Below are 15,532 nucleotides of genomic sequence, written 5' to 3' on the forward strand. Positions count from 1 at the left end.
GCACAAAGTAAGTGCTCAATAATTACAATTGAATGAATGAATGAAAGTGACATCTCCTCCAAGAGACCTTCCCTAGTTAAATCCTCTTTTGCCCAAATCCCTCTCCTTTCCGCGTTATACTTGCCCTCGGATCTGTACCCTTTAGGCACTTGATATTCACAGCACTCTCCGCTCCACAGCACGTATTTTGTTTACTTCTAGCGATGTCTGTCTCCCCCTCTAGACTGTAATCTCACTGGACAGGGAACATGTCTACTAATTCTATTGTGTTGTACTCTTCCCAAGCTCTTCCTATAGTGCTCCGCATACACAGCATGGCCTAGTGGATAAGGCACGGGTCTTGGAGTCAGAAGGACCTGGATTCTAATCCCAGCTCTGCCACCTGTCTGCTGTGTGACCTCGGGCAAGTCACTTAACTTCTCTGTGCCACAGTTACCTCATCTGTAAAATGGGGATTAAAACCGTGAGACCCATGATGGACATGGACTGTGGACCCATTTGATTAGTTTGTATCTATTCCAGCAATTAGAATAGTGCTTCACACATAGTAAAAACTTAACAAATACCCCCAGTACTATTATTATTAAATGCCACTGACTGGTTGACTGAAGTAAAGGGCCCAGTGCATCTGAACCAATCTATTCCTTACACTTTCTGGGTAGTCTTGGAGCCAGTAGCTGGGGGCTGTCACAGACTCCATTAAGCTCAGGGGTCCAGGAAGCGGGAGAGGCCAGGGACCCTGATTTACAAAAACCTCAATTTGGGTGTCTGGGGAGGTTTTTAGATGGATGGGAGAAAAACAGACCTGACTAGGTGAGGTCAGCTGGGGCTTCCAGCCCCTCTGGAAGGGGTGAGAGTGTCCCACTGCTGATTTCTCAGGGCCAGGAGGCTTCATGTTCAATGCTGCCTAAGGTCCGGGCCAGACGAACACAGGAAGACTTTCCACCCAGCGATAAACCCCAACACAAATCCAGGAGGCGATAGTCAGAGATGGAGTTCTTTATTTGCCTCCTAGTAAGGTCCCAGGTTCCAGGGAGCTGCAGGCTTCACCATCAGTGAGGCCTGCCAAGACAGCAAGGTCCATACTTGCTGAGAGGATGGATACCTGAGATGTGTAGTCAGTTCATATTCTCAGGAGCACTTTGGACAATCAGTCTTGGATTTCTGGAAGAGAATAGACATATATGAGGGTTACCTAATGGGGGAAGAGAGGCTGGGGTCTGGGACTGTGCAAGCTGGGTGGTGAAAGAGAGGGGTTGGGTGAAGGGAGTGGGGCAGAACTAAGGAAACAGGGCTGGGGGGTAGGATTAGGGTAACAGAGCGGCAGTGGGAATTGCTTGGAGAGCAGGAACTGGGGTTCTAGGGAGGATGGGGGAGTGGGGGCAGAGCCACTGAGGGGAGCAGAAATGGGGAAGGCAATGGCCAGAGGTTCAGGGGGGGATCTTTGCCTCACTTTGTTATTATAGTGGTGATAGATCAAATATCCAGCCAAGGCTATGACTGCGAATGAGACAACGATGATCCCCAAAGTGAATATGGCGTGGTTACCAACTGCCAGTCCAATGAGTCCCAAGCCAGCTTGATCCACAGTCTGAATGGAGAGAAACTGGATTAAGTTGTGAGCAGTAGATGGACAGGCAGCCCCGCTGCCGGAGGTGTATGTGGGAAAGTTATTCTGTCAGTCTGGCCACAATGCAGGAACTTGAATTGTTCTGTGCAGAGTGGACAACCACAATAATATCAAGCACAGGGAGGATGTAGAAAAACAACTGAAAAAATGGGGATCCTGGTTGGAGAAATCCTGAATGAGCTGCTTGACAAAGAAGTGAGCTGCTAGAAGCCTGGAGGCTGCTAAGAAATGCCAATTTAGGGGTCCCCAGACTTATCAAGCTGGGGACCAAACTGAAGCCTCAAAAATAGAGGCCCCAACATCCATGTTCCCAGCCATGGCCCAGGTTGGGCTTCCATGTTCTAGATTCAAAGGCCATGTGATTAGAACCAGATTCAGACTCTCATAGGCTTTGGGGCTGGGAAGCAGCGTGGTTTAGTGGAAAGAGCACGGGCTTGGGAGTTAGAGTTTGTGGGTTCTAATCCCGGCTCTGCCACTTGTCAGCTCTGTGACTTTGGGCAAGTCACTTAACTTCCCTGTCCCTCAGTTCCCTCATCTGTAAAATGGGGATTAAGATTGTGAGCCTTACATGGGACAACCTGGGAATCATGTATCTACCCCAGCGCTTAGAACAGTGCTTGGCATATAGTAAGCACTTAACAAATACCATCATCATCATCATCATCATCATCATCATCATAATAATGTTGGTATTTGTTAAGCGCTTACTATGTGCAGAGCACTGTTCTAAGTGCTGGGGTAGATACAGGATAATCAGGTTATCCCACGTGAGGCTCACAGTCTTAATCCCCATTTTACAGATGAGAGAACTGAGACCCAGAGAAGTGAAGTGACTTGCCCACAGTCACACAGCTGAGAAGTGGCAGAGCTGGGATTCGAACCCATGACTTCTGACTCCCAAGCCAGTGCTCTTTCCACTGAGCCACGCTGTCGTGATCATCACTTAATTTTGAGGGCAGAGCCATGTGACATATGGCGTTATTATGTCATGCTGCACCCAGAGCAATGAAATGGCATTTCTCCATGCCCCTTCTCTCTAATCCAAAACCCGAGCTGGAGCCCCTCATAGACCTAGTCCATGCTACAATCGCCCCTTCCATGAAATGGCGGGGGGAGTGAGGTTTCCGGCCTCAGTGCCAGGGAGGGGGCTGGGCACCAGGTGGCCAACCCCATCCAACAGACTAAGCAATCTGCTGACCTCCGTCCTGATCCCAGTAAGACCCCTCCCTTCCCCAAGGGGCGAGGGGAGCTCTCCCACTCCCCATCATCTAAATAATAATAACTGTGGCATATGTGGCCATTATGGAGAGAAGCCTCAACCCGCAGGGGCAGAGCTGCAGGAGTCTGTAAACACCTTGCAGGATGGGGGTTGGGGTTGTCTGCCAGACGGGGGATGGCTCGGCTGGACGTGGTGAGAAGCTCGAGGACTAAGCCCAGGGCTGGGATGAATCATTTCTCAAAGCCAGTCCACAGAGCCCTACCCACCCATTCACCACTTAGCTGTTAAATAGTCATTTTCAACAGTAAGCAGAAAACATCTGGGAAACACCAAGGGGCGGCGATATTCCTAGGCCATCTGGTGACAAAATGATCAATCCGCTGAAGGTGAAGGGAGCCTGGGAATGGCCCGTGAGCAAGTTAGAAAGAGTCACTCACCATTTTGATTCCCAGATATGATGCTGCCCCTGCCACAGAAGCTGGACCTAACATTTCCTCGTTCTACTCCTCTTTGTCACTCTGGGAGAGAGAAGTGCAAAGTTATTCCTTCGCGGACAGGGGCCAGGCCTCCTCCACTCACCCTGTACTCAAAACGCCTGTATTCAAGTCATCCCCAGAGCCGGGCTTTAGGTCCCAGTTCTTCGTTTTTATGCCAAAGAGATTGGGAGGGGGCAGAGCTACCATTTTTTAGACTGTGAGCCTCCTGAGGGACAAGAACCATCTCTAATTCAATCAATCAATCAATCAATCAATCAACCAATCGTATTTATTGAGCACTTACTGAGTATTTGGGAAAGTACAGTATAACAGAGTTGGTCAACATGTTCCTTGACCACAAGTTTCTTTTCTAGGATTCAGTAGAGTGCTCTGCACACAGTAAGTGCTTAATAATTACCATTATGACTACTCTGAATCCTTTTCGCCCTGATTGGAAACTCTTAATTCCAGCATGGGACCTCAGAGTGCAGCTCAGAAAGCTGGGGGTGATCGCCCCCTCACTCCTTTAGACTGGGCCCCTATGGTTCTCTCCTTGCTCCTCCCTCGGTTTGCTCCCTTGTCACCTCTAGTCCCCACAAACCCGACACTTGGAAGCGTCTGGCCGATCCGTCTGTTCCTTGGCTTAGGCTCCGATGAAATGGCGGATCAGGGAGCGCAGGAAAAGTTTTTTTTCACTTTCGATATTGTCTAAGGGACTCAGACAAACACTGCTTCTATTAGATTTTTTTAAAGGGCTCAGATCCGCTAAGTAGTGATGGACCCTGAGGTTGAACGAACAGCAGCCAAGTATTGTGAGGCCCCCGCCCATGCCCCCCCTCCCTTTCCAGCCTCCACTTCCCTTCTCAGACAGATGCTACTGGCTCAGTGTGGGAAACAGCAACTACAGAAATGAGGGACTAAACTGCCTTGGACACAAGGGGGTCTGTTCTCCCCTCCTCCAGGCTGGGGCTCCACGGCCCTCTCTGGGTACCCTCCAAGTCAAGAGGTCCCTCTCAACTCCCAGGGAAGTAGAGTGACCTCGTGGAAAGAACATGGGCCTGGGATTCAGATGTTTTGGGTACTAATACCGGCTCTGCCATTTATTTGCTGTGTTACCTTGGGCAAGGCACTTCACTTCTCTGGGCCTCAGTTTCTTCATATGAGGGTTAAATGCCCATTCTCCCTCCTACTTAGATGGTGATCCCCATGTAGGACAGGAACTATGTCCAACCTGATGATCTTATCTCTACCCCAGGGTTTAGTACAGTGCTTGAGAAGGGAAGCAGCGCGGCTTAGTGGAAGAGCACAGGCTTGGGAGTCAGTGGTCGTAGGTTCTAATCCCACACCCACCACTTGTCTGCTGTGTGTCTCTGGGCAAGTCACTTCATTTCTCCAGGCCTCAGTTACCTCATCTGTAAAATGGGGATTGAGACTGTGGGCCCCACGTGGGACAGGAACTATGTCGAACCTAATATGCTTGTATCTACCCCAGTGCTTAGTACAGTGCTGGCACATAGTAAGCACTTAACAAATACCACAATTATTATTATTATTATTAATAATAATTACAAATGCCTCTAGACTTGAACTCATTGCTGGCAGGAAATATGTCTGTTTGTTGTTATACTCTCCCAGGCTCTTAGTACAATGCTTTTCCCACAGTAAGTCCTCAATAAATATGATTGAATGAATGAATGAAACATCATAATTATCATCGTTGTCCAGTTGGAATGTCTTCAATTCCCTTCTGAACCCACTTCCTCTCATTCAGACTCGGTGGACGTGGAGAACACCCAACCCTGCTCCTCCCCAGATGGAACAAGGGTCCTGAGTTCTATTCCAGCTTTTCCATCTCCATACCGAATGGCTCCAGGGCCTCCAACCTACCCCCTCCCCAAATCCAGTTGCTACCCCTTTAATCTCTCTGGTCGCTCTCCTCTGGACTCTGTCCAGGACCTCCTCTCCCTTCTTAAAGTGTGTGACCCAGGCTGGCTGTAGAACGCTGAGGAGGGGGTGCCCAGAATGGGCTGTAGCGATAGCTTCTGGCTTCTGCACGTTACTGAAGACTAGTATTTGTTAAGTTCATTTATTCATTCAGTTGTATTTATTAAGTGCTTACTGTATTCAAAACACTGCACTAAGCACTTGGGAGAATACAATATAACAACAGACACATTCCTGCCCACAACAAGCTCACAGAATAGAGGGGGACTGGGTAGGTAGAACCGGCTCCCCTATTCTACTCCCTCTTCACCTCCCTCCCCAACAGCTGCTCTAGTCCGGGCTGCCTCAGACATCTTGGCCTTCAGGTTCCCAACTGTCCATAGCTTATCCTGGCCCCTGTGTGACTTTTATTGCTGAGCGAGTAGGGTGGTTGCTCGGAGGTCAGAATTTGTGGGCTCCTTTCTGGCTCCCGAAGCCTCTGGCCTCACCAGGGCACTCGGTGGGGGACCTCTCGACCTCTACTTGGTCTCTGGCGAGAGGCAGTGGGTCTAAAAGCCCCCCCATTAGGCCAGGGAGGTGATGGGGCAGCCATTGCCCAGTGGAGGAGGGGAAAAGGCATTGGGACCTCTGAAAGGGGCTGGACTTGGATCTAGGAGTCCCTTGCTTCTCCCTTCCCGAGACCCTTCAGGACACAAAACACACGCTGCCTGTCACTCCTATCCCAGCCCCTATTCCCTTCTCAGGCCAAGGCAATCAGCACTTGCAGAAATGGGAATCTAAACCAACCCTGACAGAAGTGGGCCTGCTCTCCCCTCCTCCAGGGAAGTTGTAGGAGCTTCCAGCCTAAAGCCCATCTGGAAGGGGCGAGCTTGTCCCACAGCTGATCGCTAAGGAGTCGGGAGGCCCCGAGTTCGCTGGCTGCCCAAATCCTGGCCAAGACAAGTCCAGGATGACTGTGGGCATGAATTTCCTGCCCCAACATTGCAAGGATAGGCCCCACTCAAGTATCCACCATGATGGTGAGAGAGAAAAGGGACTTCTGGGAAGGCCACAGTGAGTGAGGGGAAGCAGAGAAAGGAGAAGCCTTCCTCAAAACCTTTGGAGCAGCCCCTTTAGTCATGGCGAAAACAGTATTTGGGCTGAGACCAAAAAGTCTCTGGAGAACTGAGCTGTGGCTACCAGGACTTCTAAATGGATGGTAGGGCATGAGCTCTGTCACTGGGAAGGTGAGGTGGACAGGCTTGATAATCTACTGAGTGTTGGCTGAAACTTGGCTCTGAAATGTTTGCCATTGGCTCTTTGGAGCCCTGGTGGGAATTGGACGGAGGGCAGAAGAGAAAGCAGTGTGGTCTAGTGACTTGAGCATGGTCCAGGGAGTAAGAAAGACTTGGGTTCTAATCCAGGCTCCACCGTTTATCTGCTATGTGACCTTGAGCAAGTCATTTAACTTATCAGCCCCCAGGACTTACGTACAAACCTGTAATTCATTTATTTTAATGTCTGCCCCTTTAGACTGTAAGCTCGTGGTGGGCAGGGAATGTGTCTACCAACTCTGTTCTATTGTATTCTCCCAAGTGATTAGTACAGTGCTCTGCAGCCAGTAAGCACTCAATAAATATGATTGATTGATTGATTGATTCTCTATGCCTTAATTACCTTACCTATGAAACGGGGATTAAGACTGTGAGCCCCATGTAGAATATGGACTGTGTCCAACCTGAATAGCTTGTATCTACCCCAGCACTTAGTACAGTGCCTGGCAAATAATAAGTGGTCAACAAATACCATAAAAAAAAAGAAAAGAAAAGAAAGGGGGGAATAATGTCCATCTTCTGTGGCCAGGGGTGGGGTGGGGTAGGAAGCAGGCTTGGGGAGAGGATTCAGTGTGCCTGAAGGGGTTTTGGAGGAACCAGAATTGGCTGGGGTAGACTTTGATGGGTTGTGGAGGGCATATGATCTAGAATAATAATGACAATATTTGTTAAGTGTTTACTAAGCAGCAAGCATTGTTCTAAGTGTTGGAGTAGAGAGAACTTAATCAGATTGGTCACAGTCCCTGTGCCACATGGGACATACCTTCTAAATAGGAGGGAGAACAAGTATTGAGTCCCCATTTTACAGATGAGGAAATTGAGGCAAAGAGAATTCAAGTGATTTTTTTTTGTTGGTATTTGTTAAGCGCTTACTATGTGCAGAACACTGTTCTAAGCACTGGGGTAGATACAGGGTAATCAGGTTGTCCCACGTGAGGTTCACAATCTTAATCCCCATTTTACAGATGAGGTAACTGAGTCACAGAGAAATTAAGTGACTTGCTCACAGTCAGCTGACAAGTGGTAGAGCTGGGATTCAAACCCATGACCTCTGACTCCCAAGCCCGGGCTCTTTCCACTGAGCCACGCTGATTTGTCCAAGTACACACAGCAGGTAAGTGGTGCAGTGCAGCTTAGTGAATAGAACACGACTTGGAAGTCAGAAAGGCCTGGGTTCTAATCTGCCTCTGCCACATGTCTGCTGTGTGACCTTGGGCAAGTTACTTAACTTCTCCTTGCTTCAGCTATCTCATCTGTTAAAATGAGATTGAGATTGTGAACTCCATGTTACTTGATTACCTGCATCTACCCCAATGTTTAGAATAGTGCTTGGCACATAGTAAGTGCTAGACCAATACTATTATTATTATTATTGTTATTAGAACCCAGGTCATGTGATTCCCAGGCCCATGCTCTATCCATTAGACTACACTGCTTCTCATCATAACTGTGGTATTTTTTATTGTTGTTGTTGTTGCTGTTTTTAAAATGGTGTTTGTTAAGTGCTTACTATGTGCCAAGTACTGTATTAAGCACAGGGAAGCAGTATGGCCTAGTGGATAGAGCATGGGCCTGGATGTCAGAAGGATCTGGTTTCCCATCCTGGCTCCACTACGTGTCTACCGTATAACGTTGGGCAAGGTACTTAATTTCTCTACCATTAGGTCACACTATTTAGATTCAAAGGGACTGCTTCCTCTAGTGTGTCTGTTTGACACTGGGCATGGCCTAGTGGTAAGAGCACAGGCTTGGGAGTCAAAGGATGTGGGTTCTAATCCTGGCTCCACCACTTATCTGCTACGTCACCTTGGGCAAGTCACTCTCTTCTCTGTGCCTCAGTTAACTTATCTGTAAAATGTGGATTACGATTTTGAGCCCCACAAGGGACAACCTGCTTACCTTGTATCTACTCCAGTAGGATGACAGGCAAATTTTTGAAGTGTTCCATATTTTTATCTTGATGGTACTGATGCCTGACTACTCGCTTTGTTTCGTTGTCCGTCTCCCCCTTTTAGACTGTGAGCCTGTTGTTGGGCTGGGATTGGCTCTATCCGTTGCCGAAATGTACATTCCAAACGCTTAGTACAGTGTTCTGCACACAGTGAGCGCTCAATAAATATGATGAATAAATGCTTAGAACAGTGCTTGGCACATAGTAAGTGCTTAACAAATACCACTGTTATAATTATTCTGACAAGGCGTGAACAGCAATTGAGTATTCTGAGAGCCTAAATCAGACTCTGCTTCATAGTCCTCCCTTCCCCTAATCTCTTCCCAGAAAAATTTATTTGGCTCCAGGGCAAGGAGTAGCAACTACTGAACAGAAAAGAAAGCAGGGAGGCAATGGACTCTTGGGAGGGAGAGCAACAACCAAATAGTCATTTATGCTATAGTGAGTGTTTTCATTAGACAATTTATATAGCAGGGAATTGAAGAACAGGGAAATATAGTTATCATATTGCAACTGTGAATCAGTTGTGAATTGTTAAGAGAAGTTGAGACCCAGAGAAGTTAAATGCTTGCCTAAGGTCACGCAGTAGGCAATTAATGTTGGTATTTGTTAAGCGCTTACTATGTGCAGAGCACTGTTCTAAGCGCTGGGGTAAACACAGGGGAATCAGGTTGTCCCATGTGGGGCTCACAGTCTTAATCCCCATTTTACAGATGAGGGAACTGAGGCACAAAGAAGTTAAGTGACTTGCCCACAGTCACACAGCTGACAAGTGGCAGAGCTGGGATTTGAACTCATGAGCCCTGACTCCAAAGCCCGTGCTCTTTCCACTGCGCCACGCTGCTTCTCTACCAGGCAATTGGTAGAGCCTGGTTTTGAACCCAAGTCCCATGGCTCCCAGGCCCCTGCTCTTTCCACTGGTCCCCCTCCTACCTCGCCTCACTTCGCTCCTTCTACAACCCAGCTTGCATATTTCACTCCTCTGTTGCTAACCTTCTCGCTGTGTCTCGATCTCACCTGTCTTCACTGCCAACCTCTGGTCCATGCTCTAGCTTTGGCCTGGAACGCCCTCCCTCCTCGAATCCGCCGGACAATTACCTTCCCCCCTTCAAAACCTTACTGAAGGCACATCTCCTCCTCCAAGAAGCCTTCCCAGACTAAGTCCAACTTTTTCTCATCTCCCGCTCCCTTCTCGGTTGCCCTGACTTTCTCCCTTTGCTCTTTCCCCCTCTCCCAGCCCCATAGGACTTCATTCATTCATTCAATAGTATTTATTGACCACTTACTATGTGTAGAGCACTATACTAAGCACTTGGAATGTACAAATCGGTAACAGATAGAGACAGTCCCTGCCCTTTGACGGGCTTGCAGTCTAATCGGGGGAGAATGTATGTATCTGGACTTATGTATGTATCTGTAATTTTATTTTTATTTGTATTGATGTCTGCCTAGTTGTATTGATGTCTATCTCCCCCGCTCTAGAATGTGAGCTTGTTGTGGGCAAGGACTGTCACTCTTTACTGTTGTATTATACTTTCCCAAGTGCTCAGTATAATGCTTAATACAGTAAATGCTCAGTAAATACGATTAAATGAATGGTTGTATGAATTGTTGCTTTCTCAAATGTATAGGATTGATTGATAGGGCTCTGCCAGGAATGTTGTTTCAAGTACTTGACAGGATCACAGTGAAGCCTTGCTATCACCCTTTGATAAGTATTATCACTCAATCAATCAATCAATCATTCATATTTATTGAGCACTTACTAAACACAGAGCACTGTACTAAGAGTTTGGGAAAATACAATGCAATAGAATTAGCAGACACATTCCCTGCCCATGATGAGCTTACAATCTGGATGGGGAGACAGACATTAATATGAATAAATAATTTATAGTATACAATTTAAAGTTATGCAAAAGTATTGCAAAATAACTAATTGTAAATACACTCAATCCTTCCATAATGCATCCTTTCACTAAGCACTTGAGAGAGAATGCCATAGCAGAATTAGGGATTGTTCTTCTGACACTGAATGTGATTCTGGAGACTGTATGTCTCCGCTCCTCCTACCTCGCCTTGCTGATCTACAATCCAGCCCACTCATTCCAGTCCTCTAATGCCAACCTAAACTCTGTAGCTCGATCTCGTGTGTCCTGCTACTCACCCTTTGCCCACATCCTACTTCTGGCCTGGAACCCCCTCCCTATTCATACAATAATAATAATAATAATAATGGTCATTGTTAAGCACTTACTATGTGCCAAGCCCTGTTCTAAGCACTGGGAGAGATATCAGGTAATCAGGTTGTCCCCCATGGGGCTCACAGTCTTAATCCCCATTTTACAGATGAGGTAACTGAGGCACAGAGAAGTTAAGTGACTTGCCCAAAGTCACACAGCTGACAAGTGGTGGAGTCATGATTAGAACCCATGACCTCTGACTCCAAAGCCCGGGCTTTTTCCACTGAGCCATGCATCCCACTCCCCACCCTCAAACCCTCTTAAAATCACATCTCTTCCAAGAGTCCTTCCCTGACCAAGCCCTCATTCCCTCTACAGGACCTCCCCTCTAAATTGCCTAGGCACATGGATGATAATAATAATAATAATAATAATAATGTTGGTATTTGTTAAGCACTTACTATGTGCAGAGCACTGTTCTAAGCTCTAGGGGAGATACAGGGTAATCAGGTTGTCCCACATGAGGCTCACAGTCTTAATCCCCATTTTACAGATGAGGTAACTGAGGCCCAGAGAAGTGAATTGACTTGCCCACAGTCACACAGCTGACAAGTGGCAGAGCTGGGATTTGAACCCATGACCTGTGACTCCCAAGCCCAGGCTCTTTCCACTGAGCCACTCTGCTTCTCTAAGGGGGATCGATACCCTTTAAGCACTTGATATTCACCCCAGCCCCAGCCCCATTTCACTTCTGTACATACCCTTATGCTCTGCTGTGAGATTCTAACCAAATAAGAAAGGCATCAGAAAACAACCGATGTGACGAGGCATCCTTTCCACACAGTGGAAGCAGCCTGGCCTAGTTGAAAGAGCCCAGGCCTGAGAATTAGAGGCCCGAGGTTCTGATCTCAGCTGTGCCACTTACCTGCTGTGTGACCATGGGCACTTCATTTCTCTGTTCCTCAGTTTCTTCATCTATAAAAAGGGGATTAAATAAGCGCTCTTCTTCCCACTTAGCCCGTGTGCCCCATGTGGGACAGGAACTGCGTCCAACCTGATTTCCTTGTATCTACCCCAACACTTAGCCCATAGTAAGTGCTTAGCAAATTATTTATTTTTAAAATGATTATTAATTTTTATTCATTTATTTGCTATTTGTTTTGGCCATAACGGTCCTTTGATGTAATATTGTCTTTATTACTTCCCGACTCTTTTCAATTCTGCTTCTTGATCTCAGAATCTTCCCAGAGGACTTGAAGAGTGTCATTGCATTCCTGACTGAGGCGCTCCAAGCTGGTCTGTCGTCATCTGTCGTCACTTCACAGTTTACAGTCTTTAGTCACGTGCCCCCTTTACTCTGCCTTTAAAAATGTTTAATCTGCCCTCCGTATCTGCTGACATCCCTTCCAACTGCTCCTATAATGTACTGTCTGAAATGGGAGAAAATGGAAGACTACATTCCGGACACTTCCTGTTGGCGATTCAATCAATTGTTTGTATTTATTGAGCGCTTACTATGTTCAGACCACTTTACTAAGTGCTTGGGAGAGAACAATATAACAGAGTAGGAGGACCTGTTCCCCACCCACAACGAGCTTACAGTCTAGAGGGGGAGACATACATTAATAAAAGTAAATAAATTGTGGATATGGACTTTAGTGCTGTGAGGATGAGGGAGGGATGAATAAAGGGTGCAAATCCAAGTGTGATTCTGCCTTGCCATCTGGCATTAAATAAGGCAAATTGCAGGGTGGGGATCACAGCTGAAACTACTTAAGGAGTTGGATGATATACACAGTTCCAGATGTACATTCTCTGTCACAGATGAAATACGAGCCCACTGATTCACCAGGCGCTTAGTACAGTGCTCTGCACCCAATAAGGCCTCAATAAATACCACTGACTGATTGATACACCTATATCAGCAGACATAGAAATAAATGTAGGCAGAAACACATGAACAAACAATGACCAGGGTGGCTATTTATTCATTCATCAGTTGGTCTGAATAATAATCATAATAATGACATTTGTTAAGCACTTACTATGTGCCAGGCATCATTCTAAGTGCTGGAGTGGATAAAAGCCAATCGGGCAGACCCAGTCCCTGTCCCACATGGGGCTCTCAGTCTCAATCACCATTTTTCAGATGAAGTAACTGAGACACAGAGAAGTGAAGTGACTTGATCAAGGTCACACAGCAGACAAGTGGTAGAGCCAGGATTAGAACCCTTGACTTTCTGACCCTCGGGCCTGTTCTCTATCCACTATGCCTTGTTGCTTCTCTAACCTTATCTGAACCCTGTCTGGTACCATTACAGAACTCAATGATTTTATTGTTTCCTTTTAAATTTTTATTGCTGAGTTCCCCTTTGCCATCGCTCTTGCTGTTGAGTTCTGCAGCTGAGACCCGTCGCCAGAGTTCACATGGACGTGAGAGATGAATGCAAAGGCCCTGGCACAAGTGGGGGTTTCTGGCCCCTCCCCTCCCTCCCAGAGACATGCTATGAATCACACAAAATTGGGATATGGGATGGTGCACGTGGCATTATCGCATCACGTTCAGTGCCGGCACAACACGCGTGATCTCAAGCGATCCCACATATTCGGTATTTGCGAGGGATATCAGTGGCCACCCTAGTAATTACACACGGAGACTAAAATACTGCACTCACAAGTTCACATATATGCAGGCAGCGTGGCTCAGTGGAAGGAGCATGGGCTTTGGAGTCAGGGCTCATGAGTTCGAATCCCAGCTCTGCCACTTGTCGGCTGTGTGACTGTGGGCAAGTCACTTAACTTCTCTGTGCCTCAGTTCCCTCATCTGTAAAATGGGGATTAAGACTGTGAGCCCCATGTGGGACAACCTGATTCCCTATGTCTACCCCAGCGCTTAGAACAGTGCTCGGCACATAGTAAGCGCTTAACAAATACCAACATTATTATTATTATTGAGAAGCAGCGTGGCTCACTGGAAAGAGCACGGGCTTTGGAGTCAGAGGTCATGGGTTCAAACCCCGGCTCTGCCACTTGCCAGCTGTGTGACTTTGGGCAAGTCACTTAACTTCTCGGTGCCTCAGTTCCCTCATCTGTAAAATGGGGATTAAGACTGTGAGCCCCACGTGGGACAACCTGATTCCCCTGTGTCTACCCCAGTGCTTAGAACAGTGCTCGGCACATAGTAAGCGCTTAACAAATACCAACATTATTATTATTAAAAATCAGGGCTCTAAACCGATTGCATTCAAGCATTCATCGCCATGTTTCCTCTAAATGCAGAATTCAAACATTGTGTCATATTACCTGGGATAACGGTTACTATGGTGGGAAAACAGCATAGCCTAGTGGATAGAGTTTGGGCATGGGTTCTAACCCCGGCTCCGCCACTTTTCTTCTGTGTGATGTTGGGCAAGTCACTTAACTTCTCTGTGCCTCAGTTACCTCACCTCTAAAATGGGGTTTGAGACAGAGAACTTTATGTGGGACAGGGACCGTGTTCAACCTGATTATTTTTTATCTACCCCATCACTTACTACAGTGCCTGGTACATGGTAAGCACTTAACAAATACCACAGAATATTATTATTATTATTAAAACACCAACCAAATAGAGAGGAAACATCAGGCAGTGAACCTTGATAGAAAAATCAAGAGACAAGGAGTCAGGAGATGCCCGTTCTAATTTCAGATTCCATCACTTGCCTACTGCAAGTCACTTAACCTTTCTTGGCCTGAGTTTCCTCATCTGTAAAATGAAGACAACTCCTGCTTTTCCTTCCTCTTAGACTGTGAGCCTTGTATGGAACAAGGACTGTCTCCTCTTTGATTATGTTGTATCAGTCAATCAATCCATCAGTCGTATTTATTGAGTGCTTACTCTGTGCAGAGCAGGAGAGTAAATGTCTGTTGAGATGAGGAGGGAGGGCGTACCAGGCCAGAAACAGGACATGGGCGAGAGGTCAGCTTTGAGATAGATGGGATTGAGGTGCTTCGGGGTGGTGGGGGGAGTAGCATAACTAGTTAGCATGGTCTCATAATAACGATGCATATAATCATAGTAATAGCAGTAGTTAATATATTTATTAAGTCCTTACTGTGTGCAAGGCACTGTACTAAGCACTGGGAGAGAATACACAATTGGGAATTAGACATGGACCCTATCCCTCTGGGGACTCGCAGTCTAAAATTATAAATGGAGAGAAAGGACTGGAGATAGACACATCAGGAATGATGAAACATTTAAATACGGCATAGAAAAGTGCACAAAATAAAAGCAAAATCAGTAGGATGCTGTGCCGAGAGGACAGATTTTCAGATTCTTAGGGTTCAAAGTTCAGGACATGCTGGCAGCGGTCTTCCCAGAGTTTTGTGGAGCCTCATGCTGTGGGTGTTTGTGGGTCAGTTTTTATCTTCAGCACACAAAGCTCGGAGCAAGATGGGTGCAAGCACGCTCAGTGGTGGGAGGGAAGGTAGTGGTTTTCGCTGATCCTTCTTTTCTCGGTGGCAACGGAGGGGTCCAAGAGTGGGTCGGAGTAGATTTTATCCCTGCCCCAGCAGTCACGGAACAAGCCTAGAGCAGAGGCCTTCGGTGGTGGCGGGGAAGGCATCAGTTACCATGAAGGTTTTCCTCTTTTTTTTTGTATGGTATTTGTTAAGCACTTACTGGGTGTCAAGCATTAAGCACCACAGTAGATACAAGTCGATCAAGAGGGACCCAATCCCTGGCCCACATGGGACTCACAGTCCACGTAGGAGGGAGAACAGGCATTAAATCCCCAGTTTACTGATGAGGCAATGGAGGCACTGAGAAAGTAAG

At 46.9% G+C, this 15,532-nt stretch overlaps 1 long non-coding RNA gene across 1 annotated transcript; it reads right to left on the reverse strand.

Annotated features, from left to right (window-relative positions):
• Positions 1-983: 983 nt before the first annotated feature.
• On the reverse strand, positions 984-4,040 carry LOC103164871. Its single transcript, XR_003762881.2, has 4 exons — positions 3,927-4,040; positions 3,287-3,367; positions 1,454-1,591; positions 984-1,164 (listed from the first exon to the last, which is right to left on the reverse strand). It is a non-coding gene; the product is annotated as an uncharacterized LOC103164871 (long non-coding RNA).
• Positions 4,041-15,532: the final 11,492 nt, after the last annotated feature.

Source organism: Ornithorhynchus anatinus, chromosome 11 (assembly GCF_004115215.2).
Source record: "Ornithorhynchus anatinus isolate Pmale09 chromosome 11, mOrnAna1.pri.v4, whole genome shotgun sequence".
NCBI classification, from domain to species: domain Eukaryota; kingdom Metazoa; phylum Chordata; class Mammalia; order Monotremata; family Ornithorhynchidae; genus Ornithorhynchus; species Ornithorhynchus anatinus.